Source organism: Cupressus sempervirens, chromosome 9 (assembly GCF_028749045.1).
Source record: "Cupressus sempervirens isolate cs-2001-9-10 chromosome 9, ASM2874904v1, whole genome shotgun sequence".
NCBI lineage: Eukaryota > Viridiplantae > Streptophyta > Pinopsida > Cupressales > Cupressaceae > Cupressus > Cupressus sempervirens.
The window spans coordinates 75,913,868-75,925,456 of record NC_143126.1 but is presented as its reverse complement, the minus strand read 5'-3'; positions in this window follow the sequence as shown (position 1 = coordinate 75,925,456).

Below are 11,589 nucleotides of genomic sequence, written 5' to 3'. Positions count from 1 at the left end.
ACATTGCCTTGAAAACTCACTTGTATAAGAATGAGTTGCGACACGCAAAGGGAAAATGTGATTGACATGTGTCCTTTTACAACAATGAATATATTATCCCTTTACATAAAATCTAGACACCTTAACTCAAAAAGAAACAATAAAAACAAATCACAGATGACAACTGGAGCATGAAATCTTTAACTTTGTCTTTTTCTCTAACTGCTCCCTATTGGTAATGCTTTGATTTCTGTGATTGCTTCCTAGACAAATACTTCTCTTTTGGTGGTCCATTCACATTCTTTGACTATTGTTAATTCATTAATAGTTTTCTGTAACCTGGCATCAACAATCACCCTTCCTTCTATGGTAAACCTATTCATTTCAGTTTCAACCTTAAATAGGGTATCAATTAGTTAATTGAAAAGACACTCATCAATACCATCTTGGAAAATGGATTCCACTTGTGGCAAGTCTATAATGTGATCAAAAGAACTAGACCACTCATTAAAATCCTTTAGCACTCTTACCCCTATAGGTATTTGTTTTGTTTGGACCTCTGCTTCTACATTGTGCCTTCTTTCTTCCTCTTGCCTTGGTGCATGTTCTACCTCTACTGCTACCTTGAGTTGTTCCTTGAGGGATATTATTTCTCTTTCCAAAATTTTAATTTTCTCCTCCAACTCTTCTATTCTCTGCTTATGTACATGGCTCATTTTGAGCTCTTCTTCATACATTCTTCTAATGTCAAGGCACTCATTGCACATTGCAGTTAACTTATCCTCAATTTCATTAACTTTTTACTCATTCATGAGGGGGAAGTGTTTAACTAAACTAGAAATCTCTTTCCCAGTAGTGCTCTCCAATGTCCACACAATCATATTGCCTTGCACAGTCTCCTCTATATCCATCATTTTGGGCTTCTTAGTGTCAAGGGCCACACTCCATACTGCTAGGGTTTTTGTGTCTACATTAAAACGTGACCCTCTTTTAAAACCTTTACTACTAGTGGCTTCATAACTAATGGCCTTGTCTTATCTTCTCATTTGATCTAGGATAAATGCCTTCTCAATATCCCAATGTGGTATTAGAATCATACCACTCCTATGTACCAACTCCCTGGCTTTTGCACCAGTCATTGTTTCACTCTCAAGATCATAAGCTAATATTTTTTCAACTAATTCCTTATTCTTCTCTAGATCCTCTCCTGGCATGAGATTCAATGTGAGCTCATTTTGTTTGATTTTATAAAGAAAACTTTTAAACTCTGATGATTTAATGAAATCATCATCTTCCATGAACTTTTTAGATTGAATGAGCCTATCATCCAATCTTGATGCAACAACCTAAAGATCAGTAGAGGCCTTCCCTACTTCTATAGCCCTTTGGTGTAAATAATTTAGCCTAATATCTGCAAAATATTTACTACTCACTGACATTACTTGTAGGGCTCTGCTTACCACCTTTTCTGGGATTTGCATTATCTTTTGTCTCTTGTTTCCTTTTGGTACCCAAGCTGAAGTTGATGGTTGCTCCTCTTCTAACTCAATCTTCAATTGTGTATCTGGCTCAGGGGATTCTCTATTTACAATGGGTTCCTCTCCCTTTGGCTCATGAGGCATTTGTCATATAATGTGGTCAAAATTATCCACCATTCTTCTCAAGTTATTAGGATATGGAATCTCTGTATAAAAAATCTTAAAAATAGGGTTGGTCCTCTTCAAAGCCTCCTCTACTCTCCTTGTTTCCTCATATTTCCTTAATAGCTCATTTGCCACCCCTGTTGCTACTATGTTGGCAATTAGGTCCTCTATAGGGATTGGCTTGCTTGGAGGCAGGATATAACGCCTAATGGCCTTAACCTCATTAGTAATGTAATTGTCAGGGTCATACATCCTATAGGGCCTAGTAACAAATTTGTACTGGCCTAAATATTCACTTAATTCCTCAAATGCATTCTTGCCTATTTCAAAATCTCCTACTTTAAAGGTTCTATAGACAAAAATAGGCTTATGCAAAGAGGGAGGGATCATTTATTTTTTCATCAATAAAAATTGCCAAAAGAATTCAATAATAGCCAATCTAGGGGGTAAATATTTAGGCAAAAGATGAGGAGGTTGTGGGCATGCAAACACTCTCATTAAAGTGCACTCCTTAAACAAAAAGATACTCCCCTAGTTATGATCTAATTTGGTTTTTTCATCTAAGAATGAGGTCCTAAGCAAAGGCTTCAAAATATTTGGTGCCCTAAAGAAAGTATGATCTATTTTCCTCATAATAGTTGAACTAAACAAATTAAAGAACACAAGGACATTTGAGTAATAGAAATCCTTATGCCAAATACGAGTCTAGAGTTGCACAGGTAACTCACCAAATTCATCAGAAGTTTGATCAATGAAGTCCCCACTGATGTATCCAATGTTGTTATATAGGATAAGGTGCATCACCAGTGAATAATGGTGGAACTTGAAGTCTTTCAACTCTCCCTTCTTTGCATCACAAATCTGCATGTGTATAGTATCAATGATGAAGGCCACATAATCATACTCCTGATGGTGGAAAGGGTCCTATATATCACATGCCATCAGAAAAAGAGAACCATACACATGATCTTCTGCACCATCACTTCCCAACACCTTATGCAACCCATACACTGTGTTTTTGAAATAATTCCTAAACCTACTCAGAGGCAGAAAAGCTCCCACCTTTTTTGGAAGTTACCCTGCCTTTTTTACCATGTAAGGAATATGTGGCAGCATAACATTGTTCACAAAATAGGTTTTATTCCTGTCAAACTTTCCCTGCAAATCTGCAATGTCAATAGACACATCCATTTATTCTCTTAATCCAAAAGTTTGAACAAAAGAAGTTCTTTCCAATGTGCATAATACACTCCCATTATGACTATGGAATTTTCTTGTTATTGGATTGTAGGAATTCATTAGAGACTTCAACAACTCAACATCAATGAATACTTCTAGAAATATCAATTTTACCATTTTTTTTTTCCATGGGTTACACCCTAGCACATTTTCTATTCTATTTTGATAAAAGTACATAAAAAGATCATAACAAGTCACTCTAGAGCATTCAGCATCTCAAACAAAAACATATGGGTCTCAAAAAATATGGTCATCGACAAAAATTGCGTTCGATGATCCTAGGAGAATTTTCAACCAATCCTTAGCATGCTTATTTGGTTTCCTGATTCTTGTCTTCTTCTTGGTCTTAGCAGTAGATTTCTTCCTTTTTCCTTCAAGTGTGACCTCTACAAAATTGTCGTCCTCATCTTCAAATTTGACTTCTTCTTCATGCATCTCTTCAACTTCTTTGTCAACCATGTTCTCTTCAAATTATATTTTGACTTCTTCCATAGTAAAACAGAACACACAAAGCTCTACAATTTTCAAATTTTAGAGTGGACCAGAAAACAAGCTTCTTCATAGTGGCAAACACGATGACATTCAATCAAATCTTTGATATTTTAGTCATACAACTACCAGCTTTTATATAAATTCAGCATGCACAAGCTTTCAAACTATTTATGCAAGTTGTCAGCAAGGTATATCAATTGCAAATTCTAATCTGGGTGTACTTTTCAATGCTTTATTTTACTTGGCTATGGTGATTCTATCCTTTTTTCTTACTTGGTATGACACATTAGAAACTTTCCTTTCAAAATCTAGTCTCTCGTTCTTACACTAAGTCAATCCTCCAATCTTCGTACTATCAGAAGTGCCCTTGATGAATCTCAATGATCACTCAGAGACGCTTCAACATACGCTAATTGTAAGAACGTAATAATGTCTTGGCACTTTGTTGAAAATCCCTTTTACATTCTTATGATGTCCTTTACCCCATATGACCTTAAACCCTTTCACTTGATACTTCCATTTTTACGATTTAGGCTTTCATCATATAAGCGTAAAACCCTTATCTTAGATTTCTTCACCTTTTACGCCTATACACAACCCTGTACACCATAAGATCTCAAACCTTCTCAACTGACACCTTTGCTATTACGATTTAACCACTCCACATATGAGTGTAAAAAACCCTCATTAAGACTTTCTCTTTACCCTTTATGCTGACACGTGCACGTATCAACAAAAACCCTAAAAAATTCTTCCACCTTGCTTCACTTACTTCATTACCTGAGATACCATGAGACTTCAAAATTTACCTTTTTCTCATACACTCTTAGTTTCACCCGTAGCATCAAAATACCTGTTAGCTCTCTTTTGTTAATCCTTTATGCCTTTATGGGTTAGCTTTACCTCGTATGCTTGGAGAGCCTTCTCAATTAACACGTTGCTCTTACTTTTACCCTTTCTCATGAAAGTATAAAGACCTTTCCTTTATTTACTTCATTGACAATTTTACACTTATACACTAAGACTGAACTCGTAACCACAGAGAAAAGATAAAACAACCCTTCACTCATACACTTACCTTAAGTTATATGCCACATGGGCTGGTCCCATCTAACATAGATGTCATGTCTTCATCTGATTTGCATTGACCAAGGCCCATCTGACACTTCAATAGGTCCCACTCGAAACTTTTACTGCCAAAACAAGGCTTTATGATTATCTGCAAGCTCAAAAATGTATGCATGTAATCACATTTGAACCTCACTTTCATTCTTACAGAATCCTTTTACTCATAGAATAGTAAAAAGTTTTGTGCACCCTTTCAGATCAAGCTTTACTCCATGCCAGGGTATCATGCCCTTATGCTATCCATTGAAATGTATATGCATAAGTCATAACTCAAAACTTCTTTGCCCTTTCGCTCAAACTACAAACTCATAAGCCCGTAATAAGATCTTTCAAAGTGCAATAGACCTTTATGCTTCTTTTCTTTAAGACCATTCGTATGGTCAAGAAGTCTCTTGACACACCATTCTGCTATTATGAAAAAAAAAGCATATCCTTGTAGGACATGAAATCCTTTATGCTGTTACATTACATTATGAAATGCGACCATGGAAACAAAAGGAAAATGGTGCTCCACTCTTACATGAAACCCTACACCATAAGACCATAAAGGATGAAATTTAAGCACTTCACAAACTCTTTTCAAAAAAATAAAAGGAAACCTAGGGTTTTTCATACTTAGGGCATTTTCATGGCTGTATTAAGGGAAAAACCTTGAGAATTTAATAGAGTTTGACAACACATGAAATAGGGCATTTCTAGGGCAACCTAAAATTTTAAAAACAAATGAGGAATGAAGACCCTAATTTACTTAATTCAAAGACCTAAATGATTTTTCACACAAATTTTCAAAATTTTTCTATACTGTGAAAAATCAGACCAATAGTGGCTCTGTCTAGGGATGATAGACTACTTGAGTCTATGCAAAAATTCAAAATCTTTGGGAGAGCAGACCACATACTTGGTGCAAAAATGACAACTTCTTTAGAGAGCACAAAGCACACATAGGTACAAAGAAACCAGACTATACAGAGAGACTATTTACATGGATTCACAAAATATATAGAATGTACAAAAATACCAAAGACCCTAAAACTACTATTCATGGAAAATAGATACTTCAAGAAAAGTACCTCTTCAAGAATTATCCATGAACTCGCAATTCAAGAATACCTCTAGTTAAATCCTTCAAAAAATATGAATCTTCTCCATTTCTATTACAAATGTTATATGGACCAAGCCAGATTGGGTCAAATTTACCATGCTTTCATTTATCTTCCAATCTAGCATTCCACATCAGTACCATGTCTCCTATTTCAAACTTTTTCTCAATGGCCCTTTTATCATATAAGTGCTTCATCTATGATTGGAGTTTAGCATTCTGAACAGAGGAATCTCTTCTTGTCTCTTCTAACTATTTAATGTCATCCATTCTGAGTTGCATCTCATCAATTACGTCATCTTAATATAGCTGAATTAATTTATACATCTCCCTTAGATTATTTTGGAGAAGTCTAGCCTGTATACCATAAACTAAGTCAAATAGGGCACAACCAATGGCCCTTTTTATAGTAACCCTATCAGCCCATAGGGCTAATGACAATTTTGAATCCCACGCCTTCTTGTTTTCCCCCAAAACCCTCTTAATAATCTTTAGTATACTCTTATTGCTAGATTCTGCTTGACCATTCCCTTGAGGATGATAAGATGAAGATGTATATTCTATAATGCCATATTTTCTGCAAAATTCTTTATATTCATGAGATCTAAAACACATAGCATTATTAGTTATTATTTTTTGTGGGCAACCAAATCTAGTTACAATAATGTTTAAGATGAAATTGATCACCACTTTGGTTGTTGCATTCTTGGTGGGGATGGCTTCAACCCATTTAGTGAAGTAATCAATTGCCACCAGAATCCAAGAATGTTCACCACTAGATTTGTTTGAGATTTCACCTATGAAATCAATTCCCCACTATTGAAATGGTGCCTGTACTTCTATAGGTTTTAATGGAAAATTCCCAAATTTTTTTAACTTTCCACTAAATCTTTGACAAGTGTCACAAGTCTTAACCAATTCATGAGCATTCTTGAAAAGTGTTGGCCACAAAAAACTAGATCTAAGGACTTTGTGGGCTATGGTTTTAGCCATGTAATGACCTCCACATACACCTTCATGCATATCTTTTAAAATTTTCACAGCCTCAGTCTCATCTACACATTTCAAAAATACTCCTTCCATGTCTCTCCACCATAACTGTCCTTGCACTATAATATACCTTATAGCCTACAACTTCAAGGCTCTTTTTTGATTATCTATTAATTTTGGTGGGGACTTCATATTCTACAAATAATAAATCACATCTTTGTAACAATCAGAGTTGTCCATATGACAGAGGTCTTCTCTACAATTATCATCCAATTGATTAATTTGGTTTGCCTCCAGATTTGCTTCTGTCATCAACTTGGCCAAACCTTGACCTTTGACCAATTTAGTAATCTGGATGTCAATGTTGAATTCTTGTATTCTATTGATCCACCTACACCTCTTGCCAGATACTTCTTGTTGTGAGAAAATGTCTTTCACAACAGTAGTAGGGACAAAAGCAATAACTGTAGCCCCCATTAAATAACATCTAAAAGCCTTCACTCCTTTGACCAATGCATATGCTTTTTTTTCATTAATATCATACTTTAACTCAGCTACTTGCAATGACTTGCTAAACAATGCAATTGGTTGTTCATAACCTTCTTCATTTTTTTGTAACAGTACTGCAACAACAGTGTTAAATGAGGCAAAAGAAAATATATGCATTGGTTTGTCATATTCAGGAGCTCTGAGGATAGGGGCATCTTTAATAGCTTGCTTAATTTTTTGAAATGCAATATTGGGTTCACCATCCCATTTTATCTCAGATCTTTTCTTTAGCATTTTTGATATGGGCCTACTAATCTCGGCAAAATTTGTCACAAATCTGTTAAGAAAATTTATCTATCCAAAAAATGACTGGATGCCTTTGACACTCTTGGGTTTTTGAATCTTATCTATTGCTTCTACCCTTTCAGGGTCAATCTTTACTCCATGCCTACCAACTAGATGTCCTAACAATTTTCCTTCAGTGACACCAAAGTTACATTTCCTCAAATTTAAAGATATTCCATATTTAAGGGATCTGATAAATACCTTTTCTAGATGCATGCAATGATCATTTTCATCCTTGGAGTAAGCAATAAGGTCATCCTGATACTCAACCAAAAATTTATCAATAATATTAGCAAAAGCCACATCCATGGCCCTTTGGAAAGTAGCTCCAGCATTAGTAAGCCAAAAAGGCATCCTGACATAAACATATGTACCCCATGGAGTGGTGAAAGTAGTCTTAAATTGTTCTGATTCTTTTAAAACCACTTGATTATATCCTAAAATCCCATCCATCATGGACATCAATTATGAACTAATGACCCTTTTCAACATCGCTTCCATATTGGGTAAACCATAATTATCTTTTAATGAAGATATGTTGAGATTCCTAAAATCAACACATAACCTTATATCTTCATTTTTCTTCCTTACTGGTACTAGATTAGATACCCAAGAAGAATGTCTAATAGGCTTTATAATCTCAACATCTCTTAGCTTGATCAACTCTTCTTGCATTTTGGGAGCCAAGGTCAGATTTATTGGCCTCTATTTTTGTCTGAAAGGATTAGCATCTGGTTTCAAAGGGATTTCATGTTGAAATAGATCCTCCCTATAGGCCTTTAGATCATCATATGACCATGCAAATTCATGTCTATATTTCCTTAGTAGATCTATCAAACCCTATCTTATCTTAGGAGACAATTTTTTACCAATATACACCTTCTTAGGGCTTTCTTTAGTTCCAAAATTTATCTCCTCCAAATCCTTAGCATTATACTCACTAGTATCCATTTGAAATCTATCATGATTGTCAAAAATAGTTTCCAGGACAACTAAAGCTTTTGGTATTTTTTTTGTTTTCAATTGTACAACCTCTTGTCCAAAAATAGTATCTTTTCCATCTATGTTTTCTACATATGATACACAATCAATTTCTTGCACTGATAACATATACTCACAATTCAAGAACCTTAAAATATCTTTATCATCCTCAAAATACTTGCCAATTTTGGACATTGTCAAGAATAGAAGGCCTGATCTAAGTTTCAATTTTAGACATACCAGAAAATGTAATATCATTAGATTTTATTGCTATATTTGCCAGAAAATCATCCATCTTATTGTTAGATCTATCCTTCCAAATTATCGCAAATGCATCAAGGCACTCAATCATGTCCTATACTGCATTTCTATACTTTTTTAACCTTTTATTCTTTGACACATAAACATTTCTCGCTTGGGATATAATTAACTCAGAATCCCCTATTACATGTATGCATTTTATCCCATGCTTGTAAGCTAGTCTAATTCCTAACAACAGAGCCTCATATTCTTCTATGTTATTAGTATAGGGGAAATTCAATGTGAAAGAATATTTTTAAGTTATCCCAAAAGGAGAAATTAATAAAATACCTGCACTTGCTCCATCTTTTCTATAAGCACCATCAAAGAACATGGCCCATAAGTCACCTTTAGTTGACTTTGTATCAAATTCCATTTCTATTTGAGATTTTTTATTGCTTTTCTTCAGAGTTAGGACCTCAACTCTAAATGCATTTACATCTGTATCCACAAAATTTGTCATATCATCCTCAACTTCCTCTACTATAATATATATGCCTTTTGGTTCTCTATTGATCTTTACAAAATTTCCATCAATATTAAAAGTAGCAAATGATAGGTCACATTGTAAACTTCCTCCCATGGTAGCACTCCATTTTCTAGATAATAACATGCCATATTGAGGTGGTATGTCAACAACCAGTATGTTGATAGTGAGTTCCTTATTTGGATAGGTTGTCAATCTATAGGGCAGGGCACTAATAGTGCCTATGACTGTAACTTCCCTCTTATCCATGACACAACATCTTCCTTGAGTAGTGTCAACCTTCAGACCCAATTCTTTCATTATCACAAAAGGCATAACAATACTAGAAGCACCAGAATCAATCACACAATTCTTTAATGTCTTACCATTCACTAGGATTCTTAAGAAAATTGGTTCAACATTTCCAAAAAATTCATTGACAGAGTTATCCAAAAACATCTAAGAAATCTAAGACACCACCACTTCAGTGTCTTGTTCCTTCATCTTTTCCTTTTTCACTCTTTTGGGAACATGATTTTCATTACATTCTTGACTTAACTTTACATCAGTATTTTCCAACCATGCGATGGCTTTATCTCAGTGCTCTGGGATTCTCAGCAACTCAGACAGAGGAACCTTAATATTAATCTAAGACAAAACAACAAACATATCAATAGAAGAATCAGAAAAGTTATCATTGTTTACATTGCCTTTCTCATCATGCTTACTCAAAGTGTTCAAGGGATTATGATGACTCTTATCTTGCTCAATGATATTCTGTGATATCTTCCCATCTCTTTTCTTGGAGATATTATTTGAGCACTTTATATTCTCAGGGTTGCCCCCTTTCTTTGGTTCCCATTTTTTATTTGCAAATTTACCCTTCACAGTAAGGGACTATTTAGGTTTTACAATTTCCCCTTTCTTAAGGTCGGTCCCCTTTATAAAAATACTAGCCACCTTATTCCCCTCATTTCCTTCATGCATACTCCTAGTTTGAACTTGAGCCACCATATTAACAGTGATTTGGTCAATTTCTTCTCTAGAGGGTTTTCTCAGGGTCACTTCTTCCTTTGAACCTAGCATGTTACACACATTATCCTCAACATCACTTTCATCAGAAAATACTTGATGTTGATTGACACTATGGAAACATCTCTGATCATTTACATCTTTGTCACAACCTTCATTATAAGAAAAATGTGAATCAAACATGTTACATCCTACATCATCATTGGTTTCCTCCTATTCCTAACATTTTTCCACTATATTTTGATTTCCAAAAAATGACAAAGCTACTGCACAATATTCAGGGACATGAGGTAGTTGACAAGTAGAACACCATGTAGGTTCAACAATGAATTCAAGATCATCTACCAAATTTATAGAGTTTTTGGATAAAGGATCAGTAGTCACTTTGTTATTAGTGTTCTTGGGGGGAGGAACATTAGGCTGACCATCCTTCCAAGTAGCACCATAAGGGAAATTCTGCAATCTATTTTGTCTACTAAAATTTAGTTGGTAAAGGACCCTATTTTTAGTAGGGTTCCTATCATTCTTTACCTGAGGAAGATTCAAACCTTTTATAACATTTAGAATTTGACTCATTTCACTAGGCTCTTTATTTTTCCCTCTAGTAGCTTTATGTTCTTCCTTTCTATTTCCCTTATTCCCAAATAACCTAGGATCATCTCTTTTGCTTTCTAACCTCCCTAAAATCCTTAATTTATTCTCTATATTAATAGCAATTTTGAAAGCATCTCTTAAAGTCCTAGGCTCCTTATCCCTAAGCTGGTATGCCATTTTACCATCAAAATCATTTAGATAAGTAATCAAACATACCTTGTGATCAATCTGCATGGCTTGCATTAGCTTGTACATCCTTTTCTAGAATCTAGTGTTGAATACAGTAATAGATTCATTAGGCAACCTCTTAATATTATTGAATTCACTCAAAATATAACTCTGATTTTTCTTCTCACCATATTGCTCTTTAAAACAATATTCAATATATTTCCAATCAACAATAGATAATTCAGGTAGTCTCTTGAACCACTCTCTAGCATCTTTAGTTAATGAATGAACAAACAACTTCATAATGACATCTTCAGCTTCAACCTCATAATTGCTCATCATATCAAGGAAACTCCTCAAATAATCCTCACAAGAGATAGCATTATTTCCATCAAATTTAGACAATCTTTTCCTCATTTCTTATCGTATAGGATTAGGAGAACTAGGGATCCCATCAAAACATATTTTCCTATAACCTTCTAAGTGGACAGGTCTCCTTTGTACATCAATCTTAAGCTGATTAGCACTATCTTTCTTATTATTACTCGTAGTGTTACTAGTGCTAGCATCACCAAAAGATTTGTTGAGATCTACTTTCTATGAAGATGAAGACAAGAAAGAGAAAGGTACCTTAATAGTATTTT